At 35.9% G+C, this 18,693-nt stretch overlaps 1 long non-coding RNA gene and 1 other non-coding gene across 2 annotated transcripts in view; both read left to right on the top strand.

Moving 5' to 3' along the window:
• LOC127547823 (uncharacterized) overlaps positions 1 to 18,693 on the top strand; it is a 99,323-nt gene that overhangs the window by 39,182 nt on the left and 41,448 nt on the right. The window lies entirely within an intron of this gene.
• On the top strand, positions 879 to 985 carry LOC127552588 (U6 spliceosomal RNA). Its single transcript, XR_007951457.1, has one exon. It is a non-coding gene; the product is annotated as a U6 spliceosomal RNA (small nuclear RNA).

Here is an 18,693-nt window from a genome sequence, read left to right on the forward strand (position 1 = left end):
GCTTTCCAGCTTACAAAAGGTTCTCCTTCCTTCCTTCTCCATCCTTGTGGTGGAGTGGAGAGAGACAGAGACTTGTAGGAGAAGAACATGACTTCCAAGCCTCTCTTTGCTATTTCCTTTTCTATCTATGGGACTTCAACAGTATCAGGTCATGTCTCTGGGCTCCCATCAGCTGAGAAAGGAAGAGTTAGAATGGGATGATCTCCAAATGCTCTTTTACCTCTAAATCTTGGGCACCCAGATCTCATTATATTCTCACAACCACTCTAGAGTATCATTTAGTAAAGGAAACATTTTCAAGAAGATAAAGATATTTGATCAACATCATTCAACCAATTAACAGCAGGGGTAGGACTATATAATTCCCCTATTCCTGAAATGATGGTAAATGTCTACCAAACTGATCTTATTTCTATGCCCACATTTATGACAGTTGTTGCTCAGCAGTGTTTTGCACATAGCAAGTAACTAATATGTTTTAAAAAAAATTCATTAACTAGTATGAGGGGAATCTGCTGGGAAGGAATACAGAGTGGGGAGAGAAATAGAGGCAGTTGTGACGCTCTCCAGGCCGGCTACTTCCCTGCTGCCTCTTCATGATGGAACACCCAGACTGCTCTCTTTTGATGCTGGTGTATATTATCTTAGGCAGAGAAACTGACAAGTATGAGAGGGTCTTTGGCCAACTATTTGCTAGTGCAATTTCCCCTTTGCCATTGTGTATTGTAGAACTGAGCATCGTGCCAGACCCCCAGCAAACCTGACTATACTGATTTTTTCTAGTCTGTCATTGAGGCAAAATAGAATGTTGAAATTGAAAGAGTCATTAGGACATAGAGCTGGTTAGGAACTAGTAAGGACAGTAGTACAAAAGATGATGCTTCTTTTGGCAACACTATATTCTGAACTTGGAATGATATAGAGAAGAGTAGCATGACTCTTGAGCAAGGATGGCATGCAAATTCATGAAGTATTCCATATATAAAAGAGGAGGAGGAGGAGCAGAATGAAGAGGAAGAGGAGGAGGAGGAGGAGGAAGAGGAGAAGGAAGAGGAGGAGGAGGAGGAGGAGGAGGAGAAGGAGGAGGAGGAGAAGGAGGAGTCGGAGTCATTTTTGGGAAAGACCTTAGAATACAGAATGATAGAGTAGAAGAGACTTTAGAACATGGAGCTGAGAGGGGCATTGAAGCATGGAATTCCAGAGCTAAGAGGAAGCCTAGAACACAGATTGCCAAAACTGGAATTAAGTTTAGAATATAGCATGTTAGATCTGTGAAGAAATTTAGCACATAGAACATCAAGACTAGAGAGACTTTAGAGAACATCTAGTCCAACCCTTTCCTTTGATTAAATTAGAAACAAGAAAGAAAATAACCTCCTTTAAATGAGGAGAATAGTGGTCTCTTTTTTTTCCTCCTCCCCTTCCTTCTCTTTCTCCTTCTCTTCTTCCTTCTCCTTTTATACTCCTTACTCCTTCTTTCCTCCTCCTCTTCCACTTCTTCCTCTCTTCCTCTTCCACTTCTTCTCTTCCTCCTTGTCTCTTCTTTCTTCTCCTCTTTTTCTTCCTCCTGCTCTTTCTCTACTGGATATAGCTATTTACATTAAGGAGAAATATAAATGTCTTCTCAGTTTAATCAGTATCTTACCAATAGTTCTTAATATTTTTTTTGTATACTGAGGCCATTCTGCATTCTCTTCAGGAGCCAAAGGCTTCTAAGTGAGCAGCTCTTTACCTGAATAAATAAAAATCATAGTATAGGGAAATACTGTCATTAAAAAATCTTCTCTAATTCTTCAAAGATCTCTTCCACAACATCTATAGTATAGTGTGCTCTTCAATGACAGTGATCACTTTATTTTTCTAGGGCTTGGTTTCCTTCACTATAGTGAGAGGAATAATACTCCCAAGATTCTCATAAGGATCAAATGATAAAGGAGTTGGAATATTAGAATATAGAATTTAAACTCCTCTGTGACTTAGTTGATAATCTTCATAGGTTACAGTAGTAAAAAGAAACAAACAAAAAACTAAAACCAAATCAAAGCAAAACTCAAATTAATCTATTGGTGAAATGTGATAATGAATGTCTCTTAAGGTATCTCCATGGTCAGATATTCAATACCTGTCCAGTATAGGCAGACTTTCTCTGGCATCCTTCCAACAAGTATTTATCCAGGCTATGTTTGAATCCTTCTTACCTTTCTTACTAACATGGTAACATATTCCATTTGTGGACAGTTCTGGTTATTAGGAAACTTGATGCCAATCAATATATTAATATGAGATGGGCTAGAAATTTCTATTCCTCACCTTGAAAAATATCTGCTGAAAATCTCCATAATGATAAGATTTTTTTGCTTTTTAGTCAATAACTTGAATTTCCTGATAGAAGGATTATAATCATGATGGGCTATCATGATAGAAGGGGCAACATGTCATATGGTCCTTCACTTTGGTTAAATATCTTGATATTAGGTATCATTATTGATGCTGTAGGATCTCTGTTGGATGATAAAGTTAAGTTACTAAATCTAATGTTATGTTCTTGGACTAGTGGCCCAAAGTTAATTCTAGAAGGTCTTAATTATTGCCTTGAAGTCCCTACTTTCATTTCTCTCTAAATTTCATCTTAAAGCAAGGGTTCTTGAATTTCATTAGACCACGAGTTCCTTGCATTTCTTTCATTTAGCACAGTACCTAGCATATGCATAACAGGTGCTTAATAAATGTTTGCTGATCTACTGGGTTCTTTAAACCTGGCTTTTAAAAAAAAGTTGTAATATTTGGATAACTATTTCATAGTTGGTTTCCTTTGCAATCCTATGTATTTTTCCCCCTGAAGCAATTGGGGTTAAGTGACTTGCCCAGGGTTATACAGCTAGGAAGTGTTAAGTGTCTGAGGTCAGATTTGAACTCAGGTCCTCCTGACTTCAGGACAGGTACTCTATTCACTGTACTACCTAGCTGCTCCAATCTCATGTAATTTTAAAATTGAATTTAAGAACATTATTATGAGGAATCCATAGGCTTCAATTAACTACCGAAGGAGTCCATGCTGTTAAAAAAAATAAAAAATACTTGGATTGGACTTATGTAAGGCTGATAATTAGAAAATATAGGAAGACAGATTCTGGCTCAGTATAAGGACAAACCTTCAAAAACAATAGTCAATAAACATTATTAAGCACCAGTTGTGTACAGAAATGGTTCTGGCTTAGATAGAAAGTTTAAATAAGATGTGGACACGTTCTTCATGGAGTTCATGTTAGTAGAGGACAATACAATTGAAACCCAGATAAATATAATAAATCCTTATCCTTAATTTCTGTGAAGGTCCATGCCTGTGAAGTACATCAATGTAGAAATATGAAAAAAAAAATCTAAAAATGCCAGGCATTGCTATTCCCTCGATAAGTATATATTTAATAGCTGGATAGACCTCAGAGAATCATTTAGTCCAACTTTTTCATTTGACAGATGAAACACTGACATCTGGAAAGGGAAGACTCATAGATAAATAATGAAGCCAGAATTCCAATCCAGGTCCTCTAATTATACTTCTCCTTTTACAACTCCAAACTAGAATGATTGCAATGGAAACTAACTGGCCCAAAGCCACCATTTTACCCAGAAGGAACCCAAGTCTGGGTGAAGTCTAAAGACTTGACTAAGATCATACAGCTGTGAGTTTTCTCATTTTAATTTCACTTTAAAATATTTGGCTATAATAAATATAAATGGAAAATGGGCAATAAACCTAAATTATTCAACCAATAAGTAGTTATTAAGCACCTTCAATGTTGCAAGCACTGTGCTAGATACCTGGAATAAGGATACAACGAATAAAACGATCCCTTCTCTCAGGGCATCGAGCTGAACAAATATTGGGAGGAAAAATCAACATGATTACTTCGGAGATAACCAATGTTAAACACCATGATCTGATTTTCACTCCCCCCATCCCCATCCCCAAACAAGGGAGAAAATAGTACATTTGGGATAAATTCAAAAGAAACAAGTGATGTATTTGTTTCATATATGGCCTCATGGGGATGGTCTCTTTGGACATGGTTGGAGTCTGGCTCCAGAGGCTAACTGAAAGTTTTACAAGTCCTGCTCATATACTCAAAGCAATTTTGACAGCTTCCATTGAGCAAAGGGTAACTAGATGCTTTGAAAACTGGAAGAAATTAACTTCAACCACAGACCATCAGTCAACCCATTATTTAATAATGTTTCCCAAATGTGTGAAGTACTTAGTTTTAGAATAACAAGGAAGGCAGAATGGCCTCTAACTGAGGATTTGAATTTCATTATGAGGGATCATGAGTTCTGATGGAATCTTACCTACTCTGGAAAGAGTCTATGACACATCAGTTATACTTCTTAGATGCCATAGAGGGTTCTGGATGCAGGACAAGGGAGGAATTATTGGTAACTGGAGACATATTGTGGGGGATAGATGCTGGATCTGGAGTCAGAAAGACCTGTGCTAAAATACTGCCTGCAAAACTTGCTATTTGTGTGACCCTGGGCAAGTCATTTAAACTACTATCTGCCTCAGTTTTCTTATCTGTAAAATGGAGGTAATAATAGCACTCACCTCCCAGAATTGTCGTAAGGATCAAATTTAATGTTTGCAAAGCACTTCGCAAACTCTATAATACTATGTAAAATGTTATTATGTGGCATTAATTAGCATTGTATAGCAACAATTATATAATATATAAAAGGAGCATTCAGTATAATAGAAAATTGGCCTCAGAGTTAGAAAGCCCTGGATTCAAGACCAGTCTCTGACACCTTATGGATGTGTGACCCTGAATAAGTCATCTAAATGCTAAATTCCCCCAATTACCTCTCTATAAATATCCTATATAGGCGTCCTGGAGAAGGTACTGATTCTAATATGCCTAAACAGGGAACGTTTCTTTACTAGGAGTTACTATATCAATGAAATCAGATGTCTAATCCTAAAAAAAAACCTAAGAGAATATGTCATCCTTTGAACCAGAGATCTTGCTGTGATAAAAGACTGAAAGACAGTTCTCTTATTCATCAAAAGATTCAAAACAGCATTTTTCATAATAGCAAAGAATTAGAAACAAAGTAGAAGTCTATCAGTTTGGACTGGATGATAAAATACATTGTAATTATAGGAATATGCTGAAAAGAAAACTGCACATCATAAAAAAGTAAGAAAATGAAGAAATTAGAGAAGCATGGAAAGACTTACATGAACTGATGCTAAGTAAAGTGAGGAAAACTTAGGGAAAAAAACGACATACACAGTCACTCCAACAATGTAAATAGAAATAACTTCTTAAAAGGGAAACTGAAGGTTGTTTCATTATAACTGGCCCCAAAGAAGAGATGAATAAATTCACTTCCCCCTCTTCTTTGCATGATTGTGAAGCATAATGGATATATTGTTAATCTTAGTTGATCTTTTGGTTAATTTTGTGAAAACATTTCCTCCCTCTCTTTTTTTTTAATTCTTCATTACAAGACATGATCCTCTGGTAAGGAAAAGGAAAATGCTATACTTAGAAATGAAGGAGATATTAAAATAAAAGAAATCAATTTTTAAATAAGTCTATAGCATGGTCTGGGAAAAATTCTGTAGTGGTAGGCAAAGGACTAAGGTTTAAATTTCAACTCTCTTAGTAATCCATATAGATAAATTCCTTTTCTTTTCTTAATTTCATTTTTGGCCTTTGTTAAATAAAATGGTCTCAAAGGACCCTTCCAGCTCTGACATTATGTATTCCAAGGCCCCTTCCAGCAATGACATTGTATATTCTAAGGTTCCTTCTAGCTGTGACATCCTATGATGTAAATCCCCATCTAGCTCTGACATTCTATGCTCCAAGACTCCTTTCAGTTCTGGCATTTTATGTTCTAAGTCCCATCTACCTCTCGACTATTCCATGATTCTATGACAACCAAACAATCCATCAGTTTGAACGGGAGAAAGCTTTAGTAGCGACATAGCTGATCAAACTAAGCCATGAGGTTACTTCCTCTATTCCACTCAAGCTACTGGCAAGGTCTCAAATCAACAAGTAGCATCTGGAACCAATTCGAACTTTTTGCTAGAACATGTTCTCAACCTGGGCCCGATAGCCATGTGCCTCCTGTGGAATACAGTTAGGGAGCACGCCCAAGGTGGAAGGCCGGCATAAGGAGAGAGCCCCCGCCTCTTCCAGCATGCCAAGGAAACCACTAAGAAATTGCTGTTTTCCTTCTCACACAGCCCCAGCCAGCCTTGTTGACTCACTGGTAGCTACAGGAGGCCTGGCTAAAAGGAGGTCATTGTGATTGCTGTCTGATTCCTGCCTGGTTACAAAAGGGGCCATTCATACAGACCAATTTGAAGGGAGGGAAAGGGATATCAGTCACACTAAATGTATCTGAGCACATCAACTACAATTCAGAAGGCAAGGCAACTTGGGTCCAGTCAACACCGGGAATGCTTTTTTTTTTTTTTTTAAGGAAAATCTTTTATTTTATTTCAAAACAAGAAGGTTCTTTCTAGTGGCTGGCTGCTTTAGCAACAGGAAGTTTTTCAGAAAAGAGGCAGCTCTTGGTTTTCAGATATTAAAAAAGAGAAAGAATCCTTCTTCCTCATAGATGAGTCTTCACCGAACCAAAAGCTACTCTTGTTCATTTCAACTCTTCTTATTCTAAAAGGCAAAGAACTCTCTCATTTCCGAAAGCAAGAAAAGAGAAGGAACAAGAAAGGGCCTCTTTGCCTAACTCCACTTAACTGCTAGTCTCTCCCCAGCATGACTAGGCCTTATTTGTGTGTGGGAAGATCTGAAATGTAATTGCTTTGAGTAGAATATTGCTATGCTATGTAATTAAAATCGAAGGGGCTGCCAGTTTTAAAATGCTAAGTGATTTCATCTGCATTGGGGTCATTACGTGTATCTCTGCTTGTTCCAATGTGCTCTTTTTTTTCCCCCTTTGTACAAAATGGTTCCAGACCAAAATGAAGATGGGAAGGTCTCATAGAAAGCCATAACTGTGCCCCCCATGGAATTCAATAGAACCCCACTTTTAGGCTACACTTAAGATTGTCTCCAACTTGAATAGGTGATTAACTCAATGTATGAAAGTCCTATTTTAAAGCAATGCTTCTTAATCTTGGAGTTGCAACCCCAAATAGGGTTTTATCACTGAATGTGAGAGTCATGAAATTATGATTTATTATCAGTAAATGTTTTATTTGTATATATATATATGGGGTCTCAAACATTTCTCAGGTAAAAAGGGGTTGCAAGTGGAAAAGTTTAAGTAGCCATGTTTTAAAGAACTAAGGGTAGAGAGGAATAGAAGGCCCTAAGAAAAATCTGACACTTTCAAAACCCAGAAGGACAATTTCAATAGTAAGTTTGTGTATGGTGGCAAAAGGAAATTGTTTGAGATTTAACCTTAAACATACTACCCATTCCAGAAATCCAAGGTAGTGTGGGGCTGTGGGAAAAATGTTGAGTCAAGAGCCAAAGGATCAGTTCAATCATTTTTTCAGTAAGGATCCTATTCAGAGTTTTCTTGGCAAAGCTGCCATTTCCTTCTCCAGCTCATTTTTACAGATGGGGAAACTAAACAAGCAGGTTAAGTGACTTGCCCAGAGTCACACAGCTAGTAAATGTCTGGGCCTGGGTTTGAATTCAAGTCTTCCTGACTCCAGGCCTTGTGCTTTATCTACTATGCCATCTAGAAGTCCAGAATGAGCCTCCAAGAGCCAAAAGACTGGTTCAAATTTTGGCTCTTTCATCTTATTATTTGTGATTTTAATTAGGCACTTGTCTTTGCCTCTGCTCTTTCAATTATAGAGGGTTTTGAGATCTTGCCAGGTTCTAACCCTCTAACTCAACAATGACTTTTTCTACTTCTAGCAGTTTTATCCAAGGAAACATGATAATTAAAATAAATATTTTATTCTAGGAGGCAGGAATAGCCTTTATTCTTTCTTTAAAGGTTATATAAATGGAGGGGGCAGAGCCAAAATGGCAGAGAGAAGACAGGAAGTTGCCTGGGCTCTCCCCAGTTTCCTTTGGAAATAACATTAAATCAAACCCCTGAAAGAATTCTGGAGTGACAGAGTCCATAAAAAGACAGATTGAAATAATTTTCCAGCCCAAGAGAACTTAGAAAGACTTCAGGAAAGGTGTGTCTCATTTGGGTAAAAGGGGAGCCCTGTCCAGTGAGGATAGTGTCCAAGCAAGCAACAGGAGACTCTTAGCCATAGAGTAGATTAGCAAGTGAGGCATCATAGTCTTGACTTAGCAGGCCAATGATTCAGCAGGCCAGTAGTGGAACCTCTAGCCCCAGTACAGAAGGCAATCTGCCAGCTCTGGAACCCTGGGCATAATAGGTACAACTAAGGCACCAAGCACAATGAACAAGCCACCAGCATCTCAGGCCTTAGAGAAGAAAACCAGTGGCCAGGCCCCAATCCTCAGCCCAGGAGCAAAGGCCAGTTTTTAAAAAAATTAGCAAAAAAACAGAAAAGCTCTGACCATAGAAAGCTACTATGGCAACAGAAAAGATCTAAACACAAATTCAAAAATGTCAAAATGCCTATATGCAAAATCTCAAAGGTGAACACAAATTGGTCTCACATCCAAAAAACCTTCTTGGAAGAGCTCAAAAAAGATTTTAAAACAAAATAAGAGAGAGAGAAGAAAATTGGAAAACAAAATGAGAGGTATGCAAAAGAGTCAACAACTTGAAAATGGAAGGACAAAAATTGACTATTAACCAAATTGGAAAAAAAAAACACTCAAGAAAACAACTCCTTAAAAAGTAGAATTGGCCAAATGGAAAAGGAGATACAATAACTAAAGAAAATAATTCCTTAAATATTAGAATTGAGCAAGAAGTAGAAGCTCATGATTCTATGAGACATCAAGAATCAGTCAAACAAAATCAAAAGAATGCAAAAAAAATAGAAGAAAATATAAAAATCTTATTGGAAAAACAACTGACCTGGAACATAGATCCAGAGGAGATCATTTGAGAATTATTGGATTATCTGAAAGCCATGATTAAAAAAAAAAGCCTAGACATCATTTTTCAAGAATTTAACAAGGAAAAATACCATTATATCCTAGAACCAGAGGGTCAAATAGTCAATGAAAAAAAACCCCATCAATTACCTTCTAAAAGAGATCCCAAATAAAAACTTCATGGGATATTGTAGCCAAACTTCAGAATTATTAGGTCAAGGAGAAAATACTATAAGCAACCTGAAAGAAACAATTCAAATACCAAGGAGCCACAATCAGAATTACACAGACTTAGAAACTTCTAAATCAAAGGATCAGAGGGTGTGAAATATGCTATTCTGGAATGCAAAAGAGCTTGGATTACAACCAAGGATAAGCTACCCAGCAAAACAGCATATGATCTTTCTGAGTAAAAGATGGTAATTCAAAGAAATAGGGGACTTTCAAAGGTTAAATAAGAAGAAACAAGGAAAAAAAGGAAAAGGTTACGGTATTACCTCTTTCTGCTCAGTTCTGGACTTGAAGTCAGAAAGATTTTATTTCAAATCACTCTTTAGATACTTACTGTGTGATCCTTAGAAAATCACTTAACTTTCCCAAGCTTCATCTGTCAAAGGTAGATAATGATAGCACCTATCTCAAAGGATTGTTGTGAAGATCAAATAAAATACTATGTGCAATGTGTCTTGCAAACATTAAAGCATTATAGAAATGTTCTCTATCTTCATTATCATTGTCATCATTGTCATCATCAACATCCTGACAAACTAGTACTCTTAGAATCATAAATTTGGAGCAAGGAGGGGATCTTTAGAAATCATTGAATCCATTTCCTCATTTAATAGATTAAAAAACCAGGACATAGAAAAAGAAAGGGATTTGTGTAGGGTCACTAAGGTGAGATGAGAATGTAGACCCTTTAACTCTGGATTCAGTAATCATTTCACCTTATCACCTGATACCATCCAAGACTTGACCCGTATTGTTCCTTTCCATACATCTAACTAACCTAAGCTTTGCCCGTTCTCTTACATTACCTGGCCCCAGCCAATCTCTTCAACTTTCTTTCACATGACTCCCCTAGATTCTATGGTCCAATTTAACTCATCCTTTCATCGGTTCTCCTTAAATAACATTAGGTTTTTGCATTAATAGTCTGCAATGCCCAATACCTATAAATTATCTTTTCCTCATTTATATCTCCTAGAATCCCTAGCATCCTTCAATGCTCAGCAAGATAGCTACCTTCTACAAGAAACTTTTCTTGATCCCACTTCTCCCTCACCAACTGCCAGCACTTTCCCTCTCCTCCATCACCTTGTGTCTATTTTGTATCCTTTATGTGTACATGTCACCCCTGATGGAACGTAATTTCCTTAAGGGCAGGACTGTTCCAGAGCCTACTACAGGGAATGGCACATATTAATGCTTTAAAAATTCTTCCTGTTGGTTGATTATTCAATATAAACCAACATAATATAGCTCACATTTATTAAGCTCCTATGATGTGCCAGGAACTGTGCTAAGTACTAAGGATACAAAAAGAAAGGCAGTTCTTCCTTTTCAGGAGCTTATAATCTAAGGGGAAAAACCAACAAAACACACACACACACACACACACACACACACACACACACACACACACACAAGCTGAAAGGGGGTGGAGTAGACCTAGTTCTTTATCAACGATGTTATGAAAACAAAGTGATACAGCAACCAAATAAAGAGTTGGTCAAATTTCTGTGCCCTCTTTAAAGGGAAGGTCTAGGAGAAGTCTTTTGTTCTGTCTCCAGCTCTCCTATCAAAGGAGTTCCCAGGAGCACATCCTGTGCTCTTAGTCTTGAGTCAAAACTTATACTGTTCTCTCTGCCTTGGTTACCTTCTTTCTCTTTTCACCCATTGAACTTCTAGCCTTCCTTTAAGGTCCAATTCAAATTCTTCTTACTCCAGGAAGACTTCTCCCATGAAACTAATGTTTCTCCATGAAGAATATTTTCCCTCTCATGAAATTCGCGTAGCATTGTGTTTTGCCTCTCTTTAATAAAGCTATACTTTTATTAGAGTTATTCAGACTTGTGACTTTTGCCTACTAGAGTGTAAGCTCTATGAAGGAACTATGTTTTAGGTTACTTTTATATCTAAAACTTATCACTATGTTCTAAATATTTTTTTTTTGTTTTTGCAAGAGATATAGATATCATCTGTATTAAGTTAGTGCTTAACAAATTTTGTTGAACAAATTAATGAATGAATGAGAAAAGATGGGTGGCCCCTGGGGTACATAAAGAATCTATATCCCTACCAGATGAGATAGTATTCTATATGTAAAATGTCTTGAAAACCTTAAAGCATTATATGAATATTAGCTATCATTATCATCATCATCATCATCATTTTTATTCCATTTCAGTCCCAAGCATGGCCCTCAAAATGTCAGTTGCTTTGGGTTTCTATTTAACCATTTCAAATTCACACCATCCCTCTCCCTCCCTCAAACTCTAAACTCTGATTCTCTCTTTCTCTGACATCTCCCCACACTTGATGTTTCAGGCTCAGAGGGTCTCTCATAATCAGAAAGCAAGTCTCCCTTCTTCAGAGCACTCAGATTATAGGCTGTCCTTCAGGAAATTTATTCAGGTTCAAGGCAAGGGTAGGGTTACAGTCTCAACTAAAACTATAAAGGTAATACTAGTGGGAGTCACTAAAAGGAAATATAAGAGCAATTGGAATTGGTCTTCTAAACTCTATTTAGACCCTTGTAATATTTAAGAGTAATATAATATGTATACATATATATGTTATATATGTAATATATATGATATATAATGGATGTATACACACATACATATACAAAACACACATACTTCTCTTCCTTTTCCTTTTTGTCCTTGACCAAGAGATACATTTTACTGCAGTTAGCAACGAAATGGGATGCAAACAACATTTCAAAAATGCTATTTCATTTAGTTGAGACATTTGTCATTGAGAAACTGTGGAAAGAATGATGGCCTGGAACCTTGGGACTCTAAAATACAGTGGGCAAGTTATCTTTCCCTCTCTGAAGATTAATTTCTTCTTCTGCAAAATAAGGCAATTTTGGAATAAAAGCTTTATAAGTAGCCCCTGCTCTAACTCTAATACTTTCTGTTTCCAGGTCCAAGATCTCTCCTAGTCTGCTCATTCTGTATTCCCTCCCTTCCCTGACATCCTCTGTTCAAAAGTCTTTCCCAGCTTTGATATTTTCTTTCTAAGGTAGCTTCCAGTTGGAAGATCTTTTGGTTCTATGACCCTCTTCTTTTGGATAGTGATAATTAGGTTTGTTTTGTACATCATCAGAATATTCTAGTTAAAGCCTATCTATGGGGCCAATTGTGGGTTAATTGATCACAGTTTGTATAAGTGTGGAAATTAAAGAGAGAAATTACATAGGTATAAAATTGATTGCCCCAAAGGCAGAGGAAGAGAGAAGCCATTATCTAATCCAGATGCCTGAAATTTAGGAAGCCATAAAGTTCTAGCAGATTATAGACTTCCAAGGAGTCCTAGTATTTAATCCAGATGCTATATCACTGACTGGGCTTGTTGATGGTCTTTCAAATGATCTGACATGGCCTGAAAAATTGAGACCTGCATGGTTTGTGTCAACAATCAAAAGCAATCAACTGACTTCAAGCTTTCCTTCATCCAAAGCTAGTTGGTACAAAAGGGTCTATTGAAGAAAAAACAAAGATGCACCAATTAGTATTGAAGGATAACCAGTGGACAGATTTTATGCTTCAATAGTATTTGGGTAGCATCAAGAAAACTGATGAAAGTTCCCAGTTCATTGGATGAACCCTTATAGGAGGACATGGATGAGAAATTTGTAGGATAAAAGCTTTGCTGAGTGGATTGTAACATGCAACACTGGAGGGAATATCTATATTAGTGAGATCTCAGGTTCATTGATAAACATGCAACACTGGAGGGAATATCTATATTAGTGAGATCTCAGGTTCATTGATAAATGAGTATTTTTGTATATTATTTAATTTCTATTTTGGTACTTATATATATCTATCATCCATCAAAATAATAATATTAATTATCATCATAGTAATAAATAATAATTAGCATTTATATAGCACTTTAAGGTTTGCAAAGCACTTTACAAATATCTCATTCTTTCCTCATAATAACTCTGAGAGGGAATGCTATCATTATCCCCCTTTTTACAGATGAGTAAACTGAGGTAGGCATAGGTAGTGAGTATTTGAGATTGGATTTGAACTCAGATCTTCCTGATTCTAAGTTCACTGTTTTATCCATTGCACCATTTAACTAACTTTCCTTAGTATCGATGTGGTTGATATCCTCCACAGGGATAGATCCAAACCATTTTTACCACCTTATCTAATGCAGTTTAAAAAACCATATATCATAGAAGATTTGTTTCTTTAAGCTTTTTTTGAATAATAATGCAGGGGTTCTTTACAAATCTTTTCTCATATGAAATGATTCTTGGAAAGCAACCTACAAAGGTGATTATCATAATCATTAGAATCTAGTGACTAGAAGACTTTAAATAGGACAATATTTTAACCATTGTCTTTTGAGATTTGTCACATTAATAAAAGAAAATCGTTTAAAAATCACAAAATGTCAGAGTTGGCAATGATCTTTGGAGATGGTATGTCAGAACTATCAGGGATATTGGAAAATAGAATGTAAGAATTGAAAGTAACCTTAGAGATTAGAATATCAGAGATGGATGAAACTTTAGAACATTACAAAAACTGGGAAAGGTCTTAAAATAAAGAATGTCAAAGGAAGGGTGGAAGGAAGCAGAAATAATTTATCTCAATTCTCCAACTTTACAGAGAACATAATTGAACTTCTGGTTTCTCCAAAATCACACAGATAAGAAGTAGCAAAAGTCGACTATAAATGAAAGTCTTCTGCCTTCTAGTCCAGGGTTCTTTTCATGAGTAGTTTATTCATCCCCTTTTACAGATAATCAAGGCTTTGGGCAAGTCCACCATTTTTGGAATGCTTTCTGAAAGTGCCTAAACTTAAATTAGCCCATGTCTGGGATTGTTTTTGCTCTGCAATAATGTTTATTATAACTAATTTTGATTCTGTAATAACATCTCCCTCCAAGAAGAAACCTACTTTACAAAGATATGCCATTGTGATCATCCAAGAAGTCCTTTCAAAGAATAAAAAAATTTTTATCAAAAGCTTGGTCTCTGCTCATGTGAAGATGATTAAAATAATCTATGAGAAGAGAGAAATTATAGTGTATAAAAAGTCCTATATTTTCAGATAGAAGATATGAGTTCAAATCTTTGCTTTACAACTTAGAATTTATTTGACTTTGGTTATTTGACCTCTATTTAGCCCTCAATTTCCTTTTTGATATAACAAGTGAGGCCATCAATTGAGATAGTTTCTAAGGCATCTTTTAGTTCCAAGATTTTATCAATGGAAACAGATGCTTTTGGAGGGCAAGAGATTGGATGACAACAAGCCAGATGTGAACAACACTGCTATATATAGTGACTCAAATTTATATACTACTTTAAAGAATATAATCTATCATATCAAAAATCATGGATTTTTAAAATTTATATCACACTTATTTTTGATTATATTCTACACCCTTTTCTACTCTGAGTCATTCTCTATAAAGAAGAAAGAGGGGGGAAAAGGTATTTCAGCAAAACTAATCCCCCAAATCACTAAATTCCCTTAATATATGCATAACTATATAGGATTCCTTTTATCCCCTACAAAAAAGATAAGGAAGAATAATTTCTCCTCCCTGCTCTGTGACCAAATCAAGTCATTATAATTATACAACATTCAGTTTCATGTTTTTGTTCTTTCCATTAATAATGTTGGAGTCACACAATATTGTTTTTCTTGGTTCAGCTAATTTCACTCAGAATCAATAAATCTACTTCTCATATTGCTCTGAATTCTTCATATTTCCCCTTGCTCACAATATGACATTTTCCCAAAACATTCATTTACCACAATGTGTTCACTGACTATCCAATCAATAAATGTCTACTTCATTACAAAATATGCTGTTATGAATATTTTGGTGCATATGGTACCTTCTTTCTATCTTTGACTTTGTTGAAGTCTATGTACAGAGCAGGATCGAGTGGGTTAGACAGTATGGATATTTTTATCACTTCTCAAAAGCATAATTACAAATTACTTTCCAGAATGATGGGTCATTTCATAGTTTGTTGACAATGTATTATTGTAGCTGTCCTTCCAAGGCACCTCCAGCATCCATTATTACCATTGTTTGCCATATTTGCCAAATTGTCAACATAAGGTGATTCCTTGGAGAAAATTAGATTTGCTTATCAGATTTGTATGTTTCTCAATATGTATTCTCAATGTTTCTCAAATTTCAGAGCAATTTATGTATATAGTTGTTAAGAATTTGAAATCTTTTGAGAACTATTTGTTCATATTGTTTGACTGATTCATTGGAGTACCACTCGTGATGTTCTATATTGCTTCTTTGATCAGATTATTCAATATTCTCACAAGTGATTCTGAGACAACATGAATTTTTATAAGGACTTTAGACAATGTGATTGTCCACATAAGTCAGGATGTCTGTATCATAGCTTGAGAAATGGGTGACATCTATGCACAGAGCACCAGGTTTGGAGTGAGAATGACTCATCTTCTTGAATTCAAATCTAGCCTCAGACATTTACTTGCTGTGCAGTCCTGGGTAAGTCACTTAACTGTTTTCTTCAGTTTCCTTATCTGAAAAGAAGCTGAAAAAGGAAATAGTCAACCATTCTAGTATCTCTGCCAAGAAAATCACAAATGGGGACACACAAAGATTTTGGCATGACTGAAAAATGACTTAATACAACAGATCACAGTCTAGGCTTATGCTCTTCACAACATAGAATACAAATTCCAGAAATAAATGAAGAGCTCTTGGGCTTACGTGGCAACTTTACATTACCCCTCCACAAATGTCAATAATCAGGAAAAATCATCCTTGGAATGGATAGGAATCTTGTTACCTACATGCAATCTCTGAATAATATTACTACCTCATTATGTAAAGGTTCTTCATCAATCAGACATTTTGCAGAGTTAATAAATGATTCCACCCTACACCTAATCCACATATTCTTTTCTTAATCTAATTTGTTGGCTTTGTTCACAAAACTATTTTTTCAATTTAATGTAATTTAAACGATATATTTTAGATTTTATAATCATCTCTATCCTTCATTTAAGAACTCTCCTTCTAGCCATAGTTGTGAAAGGTATATTCTCTGATTCTCTTTTCATTTTTTTTTTCATAGCATGAACTTTCATATTCAGAGTATTCATTTTAGGTAATATAATATATAGCATAAGATGCCTGCCTACCTTTTTTCTCTATAGCTCTTGTCCAAAGGGAATTCCTTCTCAAAGTGATTTATGTTGTTGGATTTCTGATTCTTCCTTATCAAATCTTTTCTTTTTTTTTCCATGTTTTTTATTTTTTTTTATTATAGCTTTTTATTTACAAGATATATGCATGGATAATTTTTCAGCATTGACAATTGCAAAACCTTTTGTTCCAACTTTTCCCCTCCTTCCTCTCACCCCTTCCCTCAGATGGCAGGTTGACCACTACATGTTAAATATGTTAAAGTATAAGTTAAATACAATATATGTATACTTGTCCATACAGTTATTTTGCTGTCCAAAAAGAATTGGACTTTGAAGTAGTATACAATTAGCCTGTGAAGGAAATCAAAAATGCAGGTGGACAAAAACAGAGGGATTGGGAATTCTATGTAGTGGTTCATATTCATCTCTCAGAGTTCTTTCACTGGGTGTAGCTGGTTCAATTCTTTACTGCGCTATTGGAACTGATTTGGTTCATCTCATTGCTGGAGATGGCCATGTCCATCAGAATTGATCATCATATAGTATTGCTGTTGAAGTATATAATGCTTATCAAATCTTTTCAAAACCTCCTTCTTATTTTTAACCAGCATCAATAATTTTAATGATGATCAGTCTAAAGTATAAATTGAAGTCTGAAAGTGCTATTTTAATTCCTTTATTTCTTTAACAATTTATACCTTTATAGTCCTTCAAATAAATTTTATTATTATATTTCCTAGTCCTTTGAGGCATTCTCTTCATAATTTCATTGGTATAGCATTAAATCTATACATTTCTATTTTATGTAATTTCTATATATAATTCTAGAAATCCTTTCTTGAATTATAGTACTATTTAAAAAATTATTTTAGCATGGCTCCATTGTTAACTACTCTGGCCTCAGAGACTTATTAGTTGTGTGATTCTGAGCCACTTCCCTCCTCTGGACTTCAGTTATTTTATCTATAAAATGAAGGAATCAGGGCAGCTAGATGACGCAGTAGATAGAGGGCCAGCCCTGAAGTTAGGAGGACCTGAGTTCAAATCAGACACTTAAACTTCCTAGCTGTGTGACCAAGGGCAAATCACTTAACCCCAATTGCCTCAGGAAAAAAAGAAGAAGGAATCATACTAGATTAGTGGATTTCACCCTGACCCTTTCTTTCTTAATGTCAAAAACTTTTTGCTGCAGATCTCCCTATGGGATAATAGGAAGAAGAACTGACACATGCACATACTAAGATTTGCAAAATATTTTACATCATCTCATTTGATTCTTACAACAGCCCTGTGAAGTAGACATTATTATTATTCCCCATTTTCTAGATGGGGAAACAGAAGCATGGATAGGTGAAAGACCTTACATGGGCTTGAACAGTTAGGATCTTAGATGAGATTTGAATGTAGGTCTTCCTGCCTCTTAATCTGTGCTCTGAATTTATATTATCAGGCATTTCTTGTCCTACTCCAGAGGAATAAGGAAAAGGTTAGCATTTCCTCCCATTCAGAGGCATGGCACATGGTATGATAGTATCTATATGATTATTATCCATAGATAACATAAGATACCTTTTAAAAAGCTACTAGGAATTCAGTTAACCCTCTAAAATTGTGTTTTAAGCACAAAATCACTACCACATTAGTTAATCTGTATATAATCGAAGCATCTATATTCATTTCAAAAAGAGCAAGACATTTTATTTATTTGCTTTGTAGAAGATATGTTTGTATAACACCTGGGCACACCCTTCTGTCCCCCAAATATTGCCTATAGATTCTCCCTAGTAGACAAGCAATCTCAGGCTCAAGACATTTTCTAGATTCCCCCATTCATTCCAAAACCACGTTCACAAAATTTGGTCAATATGTTTCTTATTGGTCAGCCAAAAAATACAATTCAAAGCAAAGATATTTAATACAATTGCTTAGTAAGAATAATAGGAATAGAACACTTCTTCATAAATCTGGGATCTCATCCTTCTATTTCCGGATAAGTGTATAAAACATCTTTGGGAAGGATGAACATTCGTAGGAAGTAGCGGGATATTTGCATAGGGAACCCATGGGGCCATGGTACACACATCAAGGGCAGCTCCCACTTCCGACACTGAATGATGCTGATGTCATCATGCTGTCTCCCTTGGGCATGGCATGTAGTCTCTGTCTGGTATTGTTTCCCACTGGTCTTCAAGTGGCATTTCCCATGAAAATGAAAGGGTAGGAACATACAACTTCAAGGGGAGTTAGACTGGCTTTCTACCTCAATGCT

This window comes from Antechinus flavipes, chromosome 2, assembly GCF_016432865.1.
Source record: "Antechinus flavipes isolate AdamAnt ecotype Samford, QLD, Australia chromosome 2, AdamAnt_v2, whole genome shotgun sequence".
NCBI lineage: Eukaryota > Metazoa > Chordata > Mammalia > Dasyuromorphia > Dasyuridae > Antechinus > Antechinus flavipes.